Here is a 20,128-nt window from a genome sequence, read left to right on the forward strand (position 1 = left end):
ATTTTCTTAATTTTTTTTAAATGCTCTCCAAAAGAATACTGTGTAAGACACTAGATACTGCATTTTCATTCTCTTATTGGAGCCAAATAGGTGGCTCCATTGTCTGCGCAATGCATTCCACAGCTAAGGCAAGCGAATGCCTAGTAGTGTTGTTTATTCTTTATTTTTTCAAAGATTTTTACTATAACATTTTTTAAAGTTACCTTCATTTTTTTCTAATAAGTAGCGCTCATGTGACAAATGTGTACTTAGTGCCTGTAATAGTCACGTGATTTATGTAGAAGTAATTGGGGTTAAACTACAGGCTACATCAAATGCCTCATATTTGGCCCCATCCCTGGGACTTGGAAACATCTGAAATAAATAAACCCATGTGTCACTTAAGAGGGTCTGGGCCTAATTACAATCATTTGTATTTTTTTGGAAGCAAACTGCCACTTCAGCTATTTATCTTTAAGTCCAGAGCTAGCTTTTGTGCTCCTCTGGTACCCAGGTGAAAATACTACTCTTTCAGCAAGACTTCTGTTTGACTAGCAAGGCCGCAGCAACCCCCCTGTCTCTGGCTCTTATCCATGCTAAAATAAGAAGCTTGTTGTTATTCCAAGAGAGCTGCTTGCTTCCACCTCCATTCTGTTGACTTACACAGATGACAGCAGAGGAAACTCTCGAGGTACCATTTGTTGACCACCTTTTTGTTACATTACTATTTATAATGTGCATTACAGTTACGCCTAGAAGCCCCAAACACGATCAAGGTCTATAAACACAGAGTGAGTGAGAGTCCCTGCCCTGAAGAGCTGATAACCTTTCTGTGCCACAATTCCCTCACCCTTTGTCTGTTTTATCTATTTTGATTAAGTGACTTGCCCAGTGCCACAGAAGAATTTTGCAGTAGAGCCAGAAATTGAACCCAAATCTCCTGTGTTCCAGACCACAGGATCAATCTTCTTCATTACATACGGACACACTTTTTCTACTGTAATCCACATTACTCTGGGCTCTAATCAAGCATGAGTTTCAAATGGCTGTTCACTGAAGATTACAGCCTTCTGAAGCTGCAGCCTGTCCAGATCCACCCTCTTAACACAGACTCTATGCCTTCGTCTAACCACCTCCAATTACTTTATCCTAGAGACTCAGCTTTGAATGCAATCCATGCATGATATAATGCTTAATTTGTGTTCTCATTAGAAGGCAGTCAGCACCCCTGAAAAAAATATAGTTCTGGAGGTTCTTGATGCAATGAGACTCAGACAGATCTTTTTACTGGTGCTGTTTCAGAATTTTATACACACACATGGAAGCTAAATGTCACCCTAGCTTAATTTACAAGCATCTACCTCATGCTCAGATTTGACTTCAGCCATATTGCAAGTTAAAAATGGGTTTAGAGTCATAGAGTTCAAGGCCAGAAAGGACCACTAGATCATCTAGTCTGACTCCTGTGTATCACAGGCCATCAACCCCACCCAGCACCCGCACACTAAACCCAACAACCAAAATTAGACCAAAGTATTACAGCCCAGAGGAGACTAGATTATCATGTGCCACAGGGAGGAACCGAAGAGCACCAATGCCCGACATCTTCTCAATAGCAGGGAAATGATTAAGTGAGATATGCCCAGATAATCCTGGCAAGTGACCTGCATCTCAAGCTGCAGAGGAAGGCAAAAACCAAACAAACCCTAAGATCACTGCTAATACGACTAGGGGTGGGGAGAGTCCTTCCTGACCCCACATAAGATGGTCTGTAAGCAAGAACCAGCCAGCCAAACACCTGAGAGAGTGAATGCCTAGTGCCACCTCAGAGCCCTGACCCACTCCATCTCCCATTGTGGCCATTTCTCATGCTTCCCAGAAAGGAGATTTAAAATAAAATAAAGGAGCAGATTACATTGAGGGAGGCAAGGTTTGGCTCTTTCAATGAGGCCCCAAATGGAGCTTTGCTCTTAGCATAAAAACCTATCGCAAAATTGATCAGAGACTCTAAGGACAAAATATCAAGAGTGCTAGAAGTAATTAATGACCTGCACTGAAAGAGGTCTGTGGGAAAATTTGTATTGTATTTGCATCTTATTGGACCCAATCCCCAGGTATATATTCAGCCCATAGTGTCTAGCTGCAGTCAATGTTACTGATGTCTCTCTTTACAAGAGTAGAAGAACTCCCCAAATTCACATATCAAACGAAAAGAAAAAGGAAGCACTCTGATGTTACTTCCTATATATCAGCGGTTCTCAAACTATGGGGCAGACCTCCCAAGGGAGGCACGGGAAAGTGGCAAGTGAGGAGTGAGCTGTGTGCTTTTGTTTGTTGGTTGGTTTTTTAAGAGCTCTGTCAACTCCAGGTGGCTGGAACTCATGAAGAAGGGCCATGCATTCCTGGGAGGTGGTCATAAAAGGACAGCTAGAGCCCTGCAGCAACAGAGTTGACAACCAAAGCCCTGCCACCTGGGCTCGCCTCCACCCCTCCACCGCTCTCAATCCTTCACTGGGAGGCAGACCCGCTCCCTTCTTCTATCCCCTCAATCCCTCACCGGGAGGCAGTCCAGGCTCCGGGTCTCCTTCCTCCCCTCCTCCCATCCCTCACCTGGAGACGGTGGGGCTCCAGCTACCAGCCACCAGGGTGGCAGCAGCAGTACAGACGTAAGGGTGGCAACGGGTGTTAAGTCTGCTGTGAAAAGCGGTATTACTTCAGTGCTGCTGCTGGTGCTGTGCTGCCTTCAGAGCTGGGCACCCAGCCAGCAGCCACTGCTCTCCGCTCTGGCTTCAGAGCTGGGTGGCAGTATATGTACTGTTGGGGTTAGAGTCATAAATGATTAAAGACACAAAAAAGGGGGGCCCGATCACTTAACCACTGCTATATATAACTGTAATACTATATAATTGTAATTGCTATATATAATTGTAATGCTAGGAATACTCCAGAGTTCTATATTATTTTAGTAATTAAACATAGTCTTGCCAGTTGCCAAAGGGAAAAATATATTGTAATTTTCAAATTTATTTTAAATCATTTCCCTAGAGAATAAGCTACATACATTAAAGAGGTGACAATGAAAAAGAGAAAATGTGATCTAAACAAATAAGTGTTAATATAAAAGAATCCAGGAAATCTTCAGCAACCAAATGATCTTTCCTCTCAAACCAATACATTAAAATTAAATGACAGATTACAATTTACCTCACTGCATTTTTCTTGTATTTTATGTAAAATTTTCTTCTAAAATTTTTATTCAGACTGAGAATAACCCCAGAGAAAACTAATGTAAACAACTGCAAAAAGAACCAAGCAAAACCAGCCTTTTAAGAAAAGATGTTATCTGTTTATCTCCACCACTGAATACTCAGACTCTGCAATATACCATTTGGTTCATGTAAAACTTTTTTAGTAAAATATTTACATATTCTTAAAAATCCAAGATGATGTGCATCCAAACCTCACTACTCTGACACCAGTGGCACATAACCCATAATTACATAGTCTAGAAGAAACAATTAACTCTCTCTACTGTAGATAACAAAGAACACAGGTGACAATTTCTCTTCCCGGCAACCTTCTCTATGAATTTGAACAATGAAAAAGGGAGTGATGCAACTTTTGAACCATAAATCCTCCAAGTGTTTCATTACTGACTATGAAAAATATCTACATAACACATTACTGTCAACCTTTAAATATATACCATTTTTTAAAAATTTCTCTCTAGCTTTAATTTACTTCATTGATGCAAGTATTTGAACCACTGATAACTGGGAAGTGTTTGTTTATTGTAAAAATCAGACCACCTTATCTAAATTATGTCTCTCACACACGTGCAAAGGTCCCTACTCCAGATCCCCAATAATTATTTTAAAAAGTTTTGTAAAGAGGCACTCTGCGTACATGCATATGCTCTTCCCCTTCTTCCTTCCATGTTTACACACTATCTCTCCCTTACTGTGTCCAAAATCCACTCCTGGGACCTCTACAATTGAAACACAAAGCAGCAGCTGTTTGGCAACATTTCTAACCTAAACAGCAACTGTGATGGGATTTCATTTCACTAAACATTCAGACCGCATTCAGTTCGATGTGACACAACAGTCACGGTTTACAACAAATGTATATGAAATCAACTCTTTCAGCCTGAAAAGCCACATCGGATGCAGGATTTGTTTGTGTTAGCCAATATTATTGAAAAGAGTTGCGGATAGAAATGTAGCTAAAGCAAGAGAATAATACCACAATTCTCTGTGTGTTTGCTTTATACCTGGGGACTTCATATCTTCTCCGTTTGAACATTTCCCAGAACCTCCGAATGTTTATTATAAGGCTTCCGAAGTGCATATCGCAGAGCCAATTCTGACTGCTATAGCGCGCACATAGTTAAGGTGCGGGGAGGTATTTTACAAAATCCTTGAAAATACAAGTTCACAGCAAACCCTGCTCCTTGGAGCCGCAGTGAGCAGACATCGCTTTTCAAAAAAACGCAATTCACGCTCCCAGCCACAAATCTAAGGGGAGACGGATGCCCCCCAACAAACAATCCCTCCTATCACCTACCAAAAGGCAGTTTTAGCGTTGTTCCGCTGGATGCAAACAGCCTCCTTCCTCCAGCACCAAGCCCGTTCCCTTCGCACCGCCCGGCTGCGCCACCCCCAAACCCCCATTTTGCTTTCCGATCCCCCTCCCCCCGTTGCATAGCCAACCCCCCCCCGCCCTTTTCCCCCTTGTCTGTGGCAAACCCTACAAAGCAGCCTCTCGGTGCCGGCTGCTGCCAGTCCAGGGGACAGCGCGTCCAGCGCCGCCGCTGGCTTTGCAAGCTGCCAGCTTTCTCCTCCCCAGGCGGTTCCAGCGACCTGTCAGCCGGCTGCACCCTACCGCCCACCACTGATGTCACCTTCCCAATAATGACCGTGCGGACTCGCCCCCTCCCGCTGTTAGCCTGATACATCCTGGGGGAGGTCACCCTTCAGCAACACCCCCCCCCCTCCTCCTCCTCCTCCTCCTCCTCCGCGCAGGCAGGCAGGGTCCCTGCGCACCCACCGCTCCCCGCACGGGGCTGCACCCTCTGGTCCGCAGCGCGGCTCACCTCCGGCTCTCCCGGCGGCGGCGGGCACAAGCCCCTAGCTGGGCTCCATGGAGCGGGGCCGGTGTCACGCCCCCGCTGGACCGGGGGGCGGAGAAGGCTGCGCCTGCTCTGGCCGGGCTGGGGAGAATGGGGGAGGATCCTGCGTCGCTGTCAGCCTCAGCCGCCGCCGCCCGACTGGCGTGGCCAAGCCACTGTACGTGCCGCGGTGCTGCCCGCCCTCCCTGTCCTTGCTGCTGGCTGGGGAGCCGCGTCTCGCGCTCCCCCGCCCCTCCCCACGCGAGGCTGGGGGCAGTGGGTGGAGGAGGTGTCCCCGCCCCCCGGGTGCACATGCCGGGGAGTGTCACGTCTCCCTCCCCTTCCAAAATCGTTCGCTTGCCCGCCACGGCGCATGCCTGACGCGGGGAGGAGGATGAGCCTGAGCCGCAGTAAGGCCACTGCCGCTCTTGCTCCTTCTCCGCTCGCTGCTGGGGCGCGGGCAGAGCCTCTGCTCCCAGGGGGCAGCTGAGAAGGGCCCAGTGCGGCCTCGTATGCAGGGGGGAATGCGGGGGGCGGGAGCCGGAGGGTGACGGGAGCAGGTGGAAAACGGGGAGCAGGCGGACTGAACAGGGTGTGAAGGGAAAGGGGTGTAGAAGAGGGTGCCGGGATTCAGCGTGTGTGGGGGATACTGGGGAAACTGGCAAATGGGGGGCTAGAGAGGTGGGAGAGACCGAAGTGAGGATCCCAAGCGGAAGCTGGGGCGTTGCTGTTCGCTCAGTTCCCCACCCCTTGCTCCGCACCCGCCTGGGTGGGTCTCTTTAGATCTTGCTATGCAGGTGCAGGGCCCCCTTCTGCAACTGGATCTGCATTGGGGGGACGCCCGCTTCTTCGCGGTGCACTGGTGGCTTCAGTTGGGGTCTGCTGCCCTCACTGATCCTGTTGTAAGAGGTGGCCCATAGTAAGCAACCAAATAAACACACTGCACCTTGGAAAGGGTCACAGGATTTTTAACCGTAAGGTTTACAATACAATTCTGAATCTCATAAACACCTAGAGAAGGCGGAGGCAATGGGACCTCTCCCCTTCTAACAGGAGTGTTTTGGCCTATATTTCTCCACTTTGTGCGCCCTCTGTTTTTCCTCTGTCCCATATTTGACCATGCTCCCCTACAGTGCACCATCTCCTACCTTTTTTTTTTTACCTTGATCCCTTGCTGTGATTTTTCTTTTGCATCTCCATTTGCCCCTGCAACTCCTATACCCTCATTACTCCTCCCCAGCCCAGCTGTTACCATCTAACCCCGTTTTTAAAGTGTTTTCAGATACTTTAAATTGCTGTTAGTGGCACTAGCAGCTTATTGGATGGTTCTGAGCATTAAACTAAAGCCATGTTTAATATTACTTAATAGGCTTTTACATACACATTATATAAATGATTGTGTTTCCATCTGGGTTTATGGTGATATTAACAAGCTACTCCAAATTGGGAGTTGTAGTTTATGATGTAATTTCAAAATTTTTGATTGGACCCAGATCAAATAAATTATGGATCTAGAAATACTAAAGGAAACACATTCCTTTTTATCACAGCATCATTGGAACTAATAAGGAGGAAAAGACTTACTAGGTCATCTGATCCATCTCCCAAATAGACTATAGGGGACACTCCTGCACTATCTTCTAGTCCTTTGTGCAGTTTTGGTTGAAATGTTTCTCCACTCCCCCTGAGGAATCTAGGTCAAAGCTACATGCTAGTAAACCTATTGACTTATTACCAAGTATCATGAGGTTCTTGGATTTTTCCAAACTGCAACTGCGTAGATGTAGGGGAGACCCTCTTCCCTGTAGCAATATAGGAAGGGCAGAGGGGTCACCACTCCCAGGTGGAAAACCCATGAACAAGTAGACCTGGTAGATTTATCAAATCTAGATGAGAAAATCCTAGGTCTTTGATCACATCTCAGAACAGAGAAAAGTATTCTACTGAGATGGAGATCATTATAAATAAAATATGATTGAACTTGTTGATATGGAAAGAAATACTAGACATCATAGAACCTTTCAGCATTATATAGCCTAATTTTCTTGAGTAGATGAATATATGTAACATTCCTTTCTCTTCAGCTTTTCTAATCTTTCCTTTGCTTTACCCATTTTGTCTTAACTTTTTTCAAATGCATCAACTACCACAGTCAAGGCTTTGTGTACACTACAGCAAGCTGACCTAAATTCTGTGACATGGTGTCTGGATGCAACAGCACACGGATGGACCTGAGTTGAATAGAATCTTCATTTAAACTTTAAAATGGTGAGGTTTGGTCAATTAAATATGAATATAAATAATACACTCAGTGAAGGAGCCTTTGTCATTTAATGTGATATTGCATTTACCTGTGTGTTGTCCTCAACTTTTTAATTTTTAAAATGTGCAGAATTACACACTGGAAATGCATAACTGGATTATAGAAGCTGTGAGGGGAAGCAGAAGGGTCTTGTAGATGAGTAGAGGACAGTTGGGACTTTGGGCTCCAGAGAAGACAGTTTAGGGCTATGGGATGGGAACAGTACCTGGATTATTAAAATGATCAGCAATAGAACAGATATTCATTTAAACTGTAATATTTAGATTTCAGAATCAGCACCCCATTGAGATGAGTGGGAAAGCTATTGTTTCAGGATTGTCAGGACTCATAGATAGCTAACATTTCACCAACATACACTGAGTTCACAGTTGCAAGGTTTCTTTATAGGCACGAAGGCTGTATGAGAACCATGATTTTAAAAATAAATAATATGTACATTCTGGAGCACAATTCTTTGGCAAAGGGTGGATTTCACAGCAAATCCCATGGCGGTGGAATCAAGGAATATATGAAAGGTGTTAATATAACAGCTAGCATCTATAGTTCTTAGGTAGATTACAGAGTCTTGAGAGGGTCTCTTTTTTCTTCCCTCCTCTAAATATTTTAAAACTATGAACTTGACTTTAAAGGAGAACCCTAGAGGAAATTACAACCATTCAGTGGACAATTGGAGAGGACATTACATTGTATTTCACAGTGTAACATACATAAGGACACAGCCTGCCTTGTAATGGAAGATTGTTATATTCTATTCAGACACTTGGAATGGAAAGCAGTGACGTTTGTGGTGGTGTTACAAACTGTAACAATACAATCTAATATTAAAAGAGAATAAATTGAATGGTTAAACAAGATGTTAACTATTGTCAATGGGATAGTGGCAATGTTAGTTGTCGGTGTACTACACATTATGGAAGTTTACTGGGTCACAGACCTCTACAAAAATCATCATGACCCTCAAGTCGGTAAAGATGGTGCTACGCAGATATTCCTATCAGAAATATATGTGCAGAAATATTCCAGAAATAATCGAATCTAGCAGTGGCCTGGGGACAGTGACCTTAATTTAAAATCAATTAAAAATCCCCATGTCAATGATGGCTGATTGCCCTCTTCTCATGTCTCACACTGATGCTCTCATAGTCCTGCCATGGTCAATGTCACTAAACAAGTTGGAAAGCATTATATCATTTTGCTGTATGTCTCTTGAGGAAGGTGAGATAGCACAGCCTCAGGCACTTCACTGTGTTAGTACAAGAGCAATTATTATTTATTAATTTATACAGCTCCATGAGTGTGCACCAGCATGTCTACCTCATCCATATATCCCAATGGCATTTCCTAAAAAGTACTTATCTTAATAACATAAACACTACTAGAGCTAGAATAGAATCCTGCTTCTGTTAGGAACAATTTGCTTGGGTTGCTATACTTAGGGCAGCTAAAATAAGGATGCAAATTAAGGGGCCTGAATCTGTAAATCCTTACATACAAGAATAATTTTACTCATGTGATTTACAGGCATAAATGTGAGCATAATGGAGCCTTAGTACTGCTTGTGCATCTTTAGGGAATTTGTACATCTTTTGGTGGCAAAATTAAGAGACAATTTATCTAGTGGGCCCCCAATAAGTATCAGGACTCTCTGCATGGACACAGCGTGTGCACTAGTGGATTCCAATACAGGATCAGAACCTTAATCTGTACTTGTTTTAAAGTGGTCAGGATCATTTTGTATATAGGTACTCTAGCCATTTAATAGATTGTTTTTAGTGGTAATCCTAACAAGGTTCTATTATTTCCTACTACAAAGCACCATGAGTAATCCAATTGGATCACACATCTTTCCTTTACTCTTGATTGCATAGAAACACTTTGATCACATCAATGCTGTATGTATTGAAAGAAATGCTGTCACATTTTGTTATTAATGCAGCAATCCAAGATGGATTAGAAGTTTTAAATTGGATTCATGAAGTATAATCAACACTGATACTATGAGCTGTGTGGGGTTTGTAATCCAGTGTGTGCATATCATTTGTTCTAAACTCTCCGGAACACAGTAAATGGATGAGAGCATATAGCATAGAAATTCTGAAGGGATTTTAGTGACAGAAGTAATTTTCAGCGTTTGAACCAATAAGGAATGGACTGCAAGAAGACTCAAGCATCTTTAAAAATTGTTAAAGGCATTGTATATTATAAAAAAGAGTAATGAATAAAAGAGTTTATAAAACTACATTACTATTATTTGAGTTTTCGTGTGGTCATAATCCACTTGAGTTGCATGGTTTATTTCATCACTGTAGTTCAACAATGGATTTATGTAGCCTCTTGTGTTACCACTTGCTAAATATATCAAGAGGTTTTAGTAGCATAATAATAAATGACAATGGCATTGTTTAGCAGTTTGTGATGTCACCATAATGTCATGTGATGTTTGACATGCAATATTCATCTTCATGTAGTTATAACCTAGCTCACATTACTGAGTTATTTTAAACTTTTTTTAAGAAAAGAAATCACATTAATGGATGGTGCTTCAAGTCACGGTGTATTATTGGTTTATGGACGGAATTTTACATTTTTAAAAACTATTATGTTACTGAGACCATGAGATAGAGTTGTGGTGTCAGTTTTTTAGACTTGGCTTCTGGGATCAAACAGAGGAAAATATAAATTATATCAAGAATAGGGAATATCAAATAACTCTCTCCCCTCCCAATTATTCTTTTAGTAAAACTCTTATTTATAGAAATCATGTTATATCCTGAGTTACAGCCATTATCTAAGGTTATGAAGAAAATCACCAATAAACCAGGTACATTCGTATATGTTTGTGAGTGTGTATATCTGTATTATAAAAGGATAAATATAGGGAGTTGTGGATAAAACTATACCACATACCCTTGTTGCTTTTTACATCTCAGTGTGGTTACTTCTTTGTTTTGTTGTTCAGCAAACTGAATAAGTGGCTTCCACGCCAGATCAGCGGTGGATATTGGTAATATCTTAAAGAAGATAGTCATCTAAGTGCAAACTAATGTATAGTTACAGCTAAAAATCATGAAGTATCAGACTCAAAACAAGTTAGGCATAACCTGCCTTGAGGAACTGTAACTAAAATTCAGTCATGCTATTCCTGGGTCCAGCAGGCCTTCTCCATACAGCTAACCAGGCCTGGAGTTGTTTCAGGTTTCTAAAGTAAAGTGTGCCATTTCCAAAATGTGTGTTCTGGAGGACCAGGAAGAACCTGGCATCTCTGGCTGTTTTGAGATTACGTCTCACTATAGCAATAATTATAAATATATTCTATCTAGGTTTTTACATTGTGTTTTTCACAATGGAACTTGAGTGGCTTACAAAGGTTTTCATTTATTTATTACAAGTTTTTTGTGTATCTTCAGCTTCTCTCCCCCTCATTTTTTTTTTATTTTGGGAAAGTTAATAAGCGAATTTTGCATTTTGTTTGGAAGGTAGTGAGATCTGTGCTCATTATGGCACGTTCAGGAGCAAGTCCTAGAGCATTGGGCTAGCTGCTGAGAAGATGGAATTTTGCACTAACCACTCCATAAGTTCCCCAAATATTTGCTATTCTAAAAGGGAAAAATGCATATTTTATCCCTAGAGAAAACTGATGTAGCACCAGAAACATCTCTAGCAATTATAAGAGTAAAAAAGCAAAGGTGAACTTAATGTAGTTCTCCTGCAACACTCATACATTTTTCTCCTTCTTTGATCATAGGGATGTCTTTTAATTAATCTTAGTAATGAAAAATCTATTATAATGCCATAAGCACGCCAAGTCAGTATACTGTACAGCTCAGGAAAGGCCCAAGGCCCAAATGTCTATCTCTGCTCTTCCTGCCCCAGTAAGTAGTAAATAATGCATTAGTGTTGCTTTAAGCATTTTTTTTAAATATGCTTTAGCCAGAATTATTTGCTTTCTTGTAGCATGCACTGCTGAATTGAGATCAGGCAGAAGCAAAGCTCACAATCTGAGCCCACCTAATATTATAAAGGGTTCAAAGGGCACCAAGAATACCCCCTGGTTTCAGGGGGAGTTCAGCATGTGGAGTGGCTATAGGATCACACCCAGGGATTTCTAGATTTGTATCACCTGTTCCAAAGCCCACTGAAGTCAATGGAAGTCTTCCTGTTAACTATAGTAGGTTTTGGATCAGTCATTTAATGAGCAGTGGAAACTTTGAGGCTCTTTTCCATGAAACCAGGAGAAGTTTTCTATGTTGTCTCCCCAACAGGCTGCACTGATGTTTCATTATGGGTCCAATCTTGAGACACTCCCATTCCTCCCCCTGTGAGTGCCCTTACTCATAGGAGTTGTCCTAGTGAGGACAATTGAAGTCAGGTAAATAGTTATGTGTAGAGCCACTGCTAAGTATTTTGATGGTCTAGGCCACTGCCCTGCAGTGCCGAGGGTGCTCCTAAAGCAGTAAGGCCCCTGAAACTGTCCAGTCATTAGATGGCAGGCATGGGGTGCCCAGAATGGAGCCTCCCCTAAATATTTACTTCAAGATGGTCACCAGTGTGGTTGATGCCTTATGCTGGCCCTGTCAGCTAACAGTAACTTGAGCAAAGGATGGAGTTTTAGGACAGCACTAGGCTAGGGACCAGACACGTTACCAATCTCTGTTAAGATGCAACATTTTCTCCTTCATCAATTGTGATGGTCTAAAAGGAGTTAACTTGCAAAGTTATTAGGCTACAGCTGCTTGAAGTATGGACATCATTTGCAAAAAAATATTGTTTCCCCACACACCCCAGCTCCCACATAACTTTAAACGGTCAGTCAATTGCTATTCTTATTGCAATGCAGCGAGCTGTAAAATCTCAAATAGAGACTCAAACACATCACCTACCTTCCATGTTAACATTTGAAAAGGTCAGTTTTTTGGGAGGATGGAAATCTGACAAGATAGGATTGTGTCTGAGACTCATTCAGCAGGTCTCTATCTGAACAAGATGAAGAAGCAATGAGGAGGAGAGAATCTCTTCGAATTTGAGCTGATTGATAATTTTGATGAAAGCCCCTTAGCCTCTTTCAGAGACCATTTGTTACTTCCAGAAGTTTATTTTTTTTTTCCCTCCCAGGAAATGCTGTTCACCCACCCATGGAGGAGAAGTTAAATTCTCCCTTGCGTGAAGATGAATGCCAAGGCCCTCTGGCCACGGGAAATTTTCTCTACTGGTTCTAGCTTTTGAGCAGAGCCGATCAAAACTCAGACTTTCCAGCCCAAGGGAAATTTCAAAATATCCAATTCAGAATAAAACAAAATATTTTCTAAATGTCCTGTGACCTGCAATTTCTGCAAAATTTCAGTTTCAGTAACATTTCATTTTGGAATTGTGTTTTAGATTTTGGAATCTCATATTGGCATTTTGAAATTATTTTGCATTTTATTTTATTTTTTTTCATTTTTATAATAGTGCATTATATTCATGACTACTCCGCAGATGCTATTATGACATAATTAGTTTAATACTCTATTATTTTTATTTTTAAAAAATTAAGAGCAGCTGCTACTGAGTACAGATTGAAACATCTTATCTTTTCTAGATCAAGTGTGTCTTGTTTGTGTTGTAATAAAACAGTTTGAGACTGTGTATCATATTATGTAGCACTACCACTACTACTCACAGGTCATGTGATAATATAAAAATAAAATAGTAAAATGATAAAAATCCATAAAATAAAATTCTAAATGAAATATCTGAAATTCTAAAATGACATTGCAAATTTTTCTGAAACTAAAAAAAAGTGTTTTAAAATACTTTTCCCTGGGAATTTTTGAAGAAATGACATTTTTCAAAAGAGGCTTTTTCTCTAGAAAAAGATGTTTTGATGAAAATTTTCCAACCAGCTCTATTCTTGAGGCAGGAATAATATTACCAGTCCTCCTTATAGTAGAGTGAAAAGTCTTTCCTCTTGTGTTTTCAAACTTGTATCTCAGTCCTGTCAGTGCTGAAGTGAGAATGTCAGATGCATTCATCCAAGATGCACATTAACTATTGCTGAGTCTAGAGAAATATCCAAGGAATACTCCAAAGGGGGCTGGGTGAGGAGAATAGTCACCAGAATGAAGCCTTAGGAAGAAAATTCTGGACCGGTTCTTGCCCCAATCAAGTAGAATTAATTAATGATTCAGGCTAAAGGCATCTCTGCTTAGGTCATAGGAAGAGACAAACTGTACTAGATATCAAAATGCATGTCTTTTGATTGACATGTAAAAGTGATAATTCATGGCTTGTACTCATAATCTGCTCACCAATGGGACATCCTATGATTCTCATATATTTAACAGTGGCTCAACTTCACCATCAGCTTTCATCAGCTTGATACTGACCTCCTGGATGACGCCCCTTCTACTCTTCAAGAATTTATTTCTATTGTCCAATATTTTGTATCATTCACTCATCTGTACAGAAAAGACACAGGGAAATTCCTGTGTTTACTTTGGGTGTTCAGATTCATAAAGTAAAAAAGGTACTCAGTGCTTCCTTGCACAGAATTGTTCTGAAATGGCACTCTTGTTTTATTTTAATAACAGATAAGGTAGTTGTGATAGAGACAGCTTTCCATCTGACTCACCAAGTAGCAGAGAAGTAGTCAGGCAGTCCTAAAGAGAGCCAACAAGATGGACAAGTCACACAGACATCAGATTTCCTAGAAGCTAATGTAGCAGCAAGACGGCTCTCAAACAGCCACTGTAGAGAAGCCAACTGTAGTCAATCGAAAACCAGTAGGTTGGCAAGTTGAGAAGTTTGCCCAGTATGCGTGGAACAAGCCAAAAATCTTGCAGGGAGTTGTTTTGCACAACACTTGAGCAGGAGGCTGACGTCAGCCAAGATATTTTGCTAGTCAGAAATGTGCAGCTGGACTGGGGGACTGCTTCCAGTTTATGTGTAAACCCACCTGCCTGCAGCAACCTGAACTGTCCAAGCAACCCATATCGGATTGTCTGCCTATGTACTGAACCAGAGCTTTCTGAACGTGACTGTTCAGAGACAGAAACAATGAAGCTGGCTGTTATCTTTAAAGATGATGGGCCTGATTCTAGTCTCGTGCTGGTGTAATCATCACATCTGTGTAAAACTAGAGCAAGACGAATGAGCAAACAGGCTCTGCATACCCTATAATAATGAAAATAAATCCAACATGGACTGAATTTAGTTGCATAAGATTTTACCAAAGCCAGGCTATGACAGTGAAAACTTGGTTTAGCGTAGAGTGAAATGGTGCTGCCTCACTCAGAGCAAATAGCCTCACTTCCTTCAACAGGACTACCTGCACAGCGCTGTACCAATTACCATGAGAGAGTGGGGCACCACTTAGCCTTCAAAGAGCCTTTGTTTCTTTCACTGGGTGTAACTGCCTCATAGATTCATGAATGTAAAAGTCTCTTTTATGCATTTATTTATTTTTAAAGTGTGCTTTCTTGGCATTTAAAACTGCTACAGACAGGGATCTGGCTCTCCTGGGCATTTCTCCACTGAGGTATTAGGGCCAGATTTTCAGAAGTATTTAGGCTTCTAAAGAAGTAGATAGGTGTCTAGTGAGATTTTCAAAAGCACCTAAGCATGTCAGGCACCTAATTCCCTAATTGATTTTAATAGTATAGGGGCTTTAATATGCAGATAGACACCTAATACCTTTGAAAAGCTGGCCCTTACTGCTCTGTGTGTGTGTGTAAAAATATACATCACACCCTCCTGAGGGCTACAGAGGCCACAGTAGTGGAACAGTGGCCCTTCCAGATATGGACCTTGCTGTCTATGGCCCTTTGCCTCAACCTCTCCCTCTACGCTGGGTGCAAACTTCCCGGAGTCCTCTAACCCCTGAGTTTTATGATGCAATTTGTGTGTTTAATATTTTGATTGTCATGGTTTGTGCAATATCCAAAGCACCTTAGTGCTGGGGGGTGGGAGGGACTTTAATGTTAATCATTATTTTTCGATTCAGAGTTTTGAAAGGAGCTTAACTTTAACATGGCTAATCGATCCTTTCCTTGTTTACGCACCAGGGACTTCGGTGGTGCCAACAGAGCTCTAAGAATAGGGTTTGCTAGTTAACTTGTATCCCATTGTTTATGTGTACATCCCAGAAGAACAGCACTACTGCTTTTTATAATTGTTTGGCAGTAGACTGACTGACTCCAGATTTTAAAGACACAATCCTCATATAGGAGTAGCTTTATCATTACCCCGCCCACAACGAAACGCTTTCAAAATCTGCCCCAATGAAATATCTATTAATTAAACATGCATTATACTGTACTTTATAGTAAAATAGCCAAGTCCCTGTGGCAAAAGGAACCTCTAGCACCATTAGCAAGCAGACAGAGAAGCAGCCTTTCACAGTGAAATCTACCTGTCAGGCATACCTAGTTCGGCACTGAAAGAGGATGTTGTCATAGGCATCAGCTATGAACACTCAAAGGCACCATTCTGAAATACAGCTTGGAGCTGACCCCCACTTGTCCTAGAGATCAAAACTGATTAGCTTTAGATTTTGAAATTTCCATATAGGCTTCTGATTAGTGGATGCAATGTGGTCCAGTGGGTGTCAGAAGACCTGACCTTTATTCCTGGCTCTACCATTGACTAACTGTATGATCATAGGCAAGCCAATTAACCTCATTGTGCCTCAGTTTCCCCATCCCTTATTTCCCCAGTGTTACATAGGGTGAAATCCTGGTCCCATTGAAGTCAATGGCAAAACTCCCATTTATGTCAATGTGACCAAGATTTCATACCTAATCTCCTTTATAGAGTGCTTTGAGATTTCTGGATGATAATCACTACGCAGACGTGAGTACTGTACCATGCATAAGCTATGCTGCAAGAAGCTCCTGTCCATCAATGACAGCATATCTGGAGTGTAATCATGCAGAATCTATGCAGTGGGGTCAGTGGTTGGGGAGGAGAACTGAAAATTACATAGGCAAACCAGAGATGTTGAGGGAAAGATAAAATGAACAGAGAAAAGGGAATGAGGAACAGAAAGAAGAGATTCAAAAAACAAGGGAGGGAAAAGAGAAGTCTGTGTAGTAGGAAGAAATTTTAATATAAAGAAATATGATTTGCTGGGGAAAAGGAAAGCTCTTAGTGTCTGATCCAAAGCCCATTAAAATCAGTGGAAGAAATCTATTAGACTTTGTCTCTGGTCCTTAAAGACAACAAACCAACAAACAAATGTTTCTGCAGGCTTTATTAAAATCATTTGATTCCTTCATCCTCCCTAGTCTCCTAGCAGAAGAAAAGAAGAGCTAAACACTCAGAAAAGTGCCTAGTGAACTTTAATTTATCTTCAGCTTCAGAAGCAAACTAGTATTCCTTCAGTTCCTGATTCTTACACCTTAAGGTCATGAAGATAGCAGAAAGTGATTTTGTAGCTGTTTTAGGATTTGTGCTGCATTAAATGTATAAGGTACATTATAAAAGGTAAATAACCCCAAATATACAATAATTAATGTGTATATTTATAACCAAATTCGAAAATAATGAAGCCACTGCAAATAATTCTAGCACATTTAATCCTGCTTCCAGCCAGTGTGCTTTGAAATTATCAAATCATATGTACTAAACAGGACCAAAAAAGCACATCCCATAATATAGTTTGTCTTAGATGAATAATAATGGCTTTAAAAGTTTACAAAGCGAAAACACCATGTTTGAAATCAAACAAATATTAGGATGGTAAAAAATACTAATTAGATACATTAAATGAGCAGCCTCATTAAACGCCCAACTCAACCCCTCTCATTAGTTCAAAAAAAATTTGCAATTCCTATACATATTGAAAAGTCATTTCTTGGACACTATGTTCCAATGAGAGTTGTATACATAAAAGCTAACACTGAAGAAATGGTTCAGTGCCCAGTTCATATATATGCATGTGCACACGCACGCACACCCACTTACAGATATACATTTCTTAATATGACTTCCCCTTTTCATGGTTTAGGTTTGGATTATTTGCCCAATCCTTTTTAAAACATCTCCAATAATGTTGGCACTACCCCGTTGCTTTGTGACAGCTCATACAAAGACAACTTGCAAATGAGTAACATTTTGTGCCTAGCACACAGTGTCATGGTGATGGCACATGACATTATATTATGATGTAAATGCATTGTGATCCAAATAGCACATAATATATCAAACATGTAATGTGTGTAAAAATGATCCCAGTAACAGAGGATATAAATACATTTGTTGTGATCTTAATGATATACAATTTAAATGTCACATTTGCTGGGAAATTAGAGTCTGAAGACAGTGACCTTTACATGGTGCCCAAATCATCCTCAGGCACATTACTTCTATATGCATTTATTATTGCATTGCATTACATGCATCATTGGAACAATATAAGCCCATCCTTTATTTTTTAAACTCTTTTTAAACATATTGTATAAAATGATGTAGTCCAAGTACTATGCCACAAGAACACAGTATAATCTACAGACAATGCAATTTACCAGTATGCATGACAATCTAATCAGAGAAAGAGAAATATCTTGCACCCTAATAGCCATAAGCATTTGAGACACATTGCTCCTAAGCATGGTGTGATTCACTGTCCTCCAAAGCTGATGAAATTAAATCAGATATAATGAGCAGTTCAACAAGTTCTTTTATTCAGTTTATTCTGTTGGATTCACAGGGCCAAATGCTTTATTCCCACACATAGCACAAATGGCTAGTTTACATGCTGAGGGCCTCTGCAGGGACCGAGGCAGGGAGGGGGGACAAACCCTCAGCCCACAGAGTGGCAGCAGAGCCACTCTGTACTCACGACTGCAGTCTTCCAACTGTACAATCCCACATGATCAGTGTGGGATCCTTTCACAGGGAAGAATGGCCAGTGGATACACACATACAAGGAATCACTGCCCTGCCCTTCTTCTTCACCATTGGAGAGCCCCACAATTCACAGGGAATCCGATCGCCTGTGCCTGTACGCAGACTGGGGCTACTCTGGTCCAACACCAAGGCATACTGAAAAGTCAGCCTGCAAGCGGGAGCTGATCTCAGCACTGTTTTCTACTTTCAGTGGAATGAACAGCAATCTCGAGGTAGGAGCCTCTGGCTCCTCCCCCACCATTCTATGGGATTGGGCTGAAGACACTACATGTCTCCAAAACAGATCCTCTCCTTTCCTCCCAACACCTATGCTCTGTTCCACATGCCATTGGGCTGCTGGACAGGAGGGGAGAAGAGAAAAGTTATCCAACATAAAAGGTTTTTTTCTTTTTTAACCAAATAAAACAGAGAGGATTTCATTGGAGAGGCTTAGCCTCTCATTACCAGCCATTGTGATTACACAGCAGTTTCAGAGATAGGCTGGTTTGCAAATAAGTGACCCATACAGATAAATATTCCATACATTCTACCAAAGACAGAAAAAAGAGAAAAAAAAAACAGAGATGAAAATACGCCACATCCTGTATACCCACCATTGCTACTGACAATTGAATAGCTGTACATACATACATCTCAGGTCTGAGGGTATGGGCTATGCACAAAGTACTACCTTTAGAGTGATGGGATTTGTGTGTCTGGTAAAATGAAACTAAAAGTAGGAATATTTAAAATATAGAACTCTGTGTTGATAAGTGGTGTATCTTCCCTTTGTACCTTTACAGGTATTTTAGAAGTACTGTACCATGTATGGTATCTATTAATTTATAAACAATGTGTGGCCAACTCTGTTTGCATCATAGGAGTTGGGGGAAGAGAGTGTCTTCAATTTTTTAATCAAATTTATGTTATGAAAATGCCAGATGGCCAGTGTTGGGGAATGAAGTTCTCTGTTTAGATAACAACAAGCACAAGGACAACAACAGTGCAAACCTCCCCATGTTATCCTGTCAAAGAGCCTCATCCCCTAACTAGAGATACCATGCCTAGTAAGGGCAAGTCATGCAGCCTTCAAGCCTAATCAATCCTTGGTTTCATTGTCCCATAGGCCACCGAGCCATCAGGCAGATGACAACTACTTTCTTGCACTATCAGCTTATATTGAATTAAAATCAGTGGATTACGGGTGAAAAGCTCACCTCCTGACATTCACTGCCATGGGGCTGTGATTTAAATCATCTAGGAGAGAAGTTATACTTTAGTTTTTAAACTAGAACAATGTAAAATTAATATGGCACACAGTATATAGATTAAAAACATGGAAGAACACATAACATTGTCACTAACAGTTTGCAGAGGACAAAAAATTGGGAAGTGGTAGATAATAACGAGGACAAGTCACTGATTTACAGTGATCAAGATCACTTAGTAAAATGGGTACAAGCAAACAATAGGTGATTTAATACAGCTAAATGTAAATGTATACATCTAGGAACAAAGAATGTAGGCCACATTTACACAGTGGGGAATTCTATGCTGGGAAGTAGTGACTGAACAAGATTTGGCATTGTGGTGGACCGTTAGCTGAACATGAGTGCCCAGTGTGCTGCTGTAGCCAAAAAAGCTAATGCAATCCAGGATGGATAAACAGGGGACCTCAAGTAGGAGTAAGGAGGTTATTTTACCTCTTTATTCGGCACTAGTGCAACCACTGCTGGAATCCTGTGTCCCGTTTTGGTGCCTGCAATATAACAAGGATGTTAATACATTGGAGAAAGTTCAGAGAAGAGCCAAGAGAATAAATACAGGATTAGAAAACATGCTTTATCGTG

General features: G+C 41.2%; 1 protein-coding gene across 1 annotated transcript in view; it reads right to left on the reverse strand.

Moving 5' to 3' along the window:
• Nucleotides 1-5,222, reverse strand: part of RAI2 (retinoic acid induced 2) — a 63,101-nt gene extending 57,879 nt beyond the window's left edge. Inside the window, exon 1 of the mRNA XM_032763419.1 lies at nucleotides 5,075-5,222. The gene's annotated coding sequence lies outside the window, so the exon portion shown is untranslated. The remainder of the gene's footprint in view (nucleotides 1-5,074) is intronic.
• Between the last annotated feature and the right edge of the window lie 14,906 nt (nucleotides 5,223-20,128).

The sequence above is a fragment of the Chelonoidis abingdonii genome, chromosome 1 (genome assembly GCF_003597395.2).
Source record: "Chelonoidis abingdonii isolate Lonesome George chromosome 1, CheloAbing_2.0, whole genome shotgun sequence".
In the NCBI taxonomy this organism is placed as follows: Eukaryota; Metazoa; Chordata; order Testudines; family Testudinidae; genus Chelonoidis; species Chelonoidis abingdonii.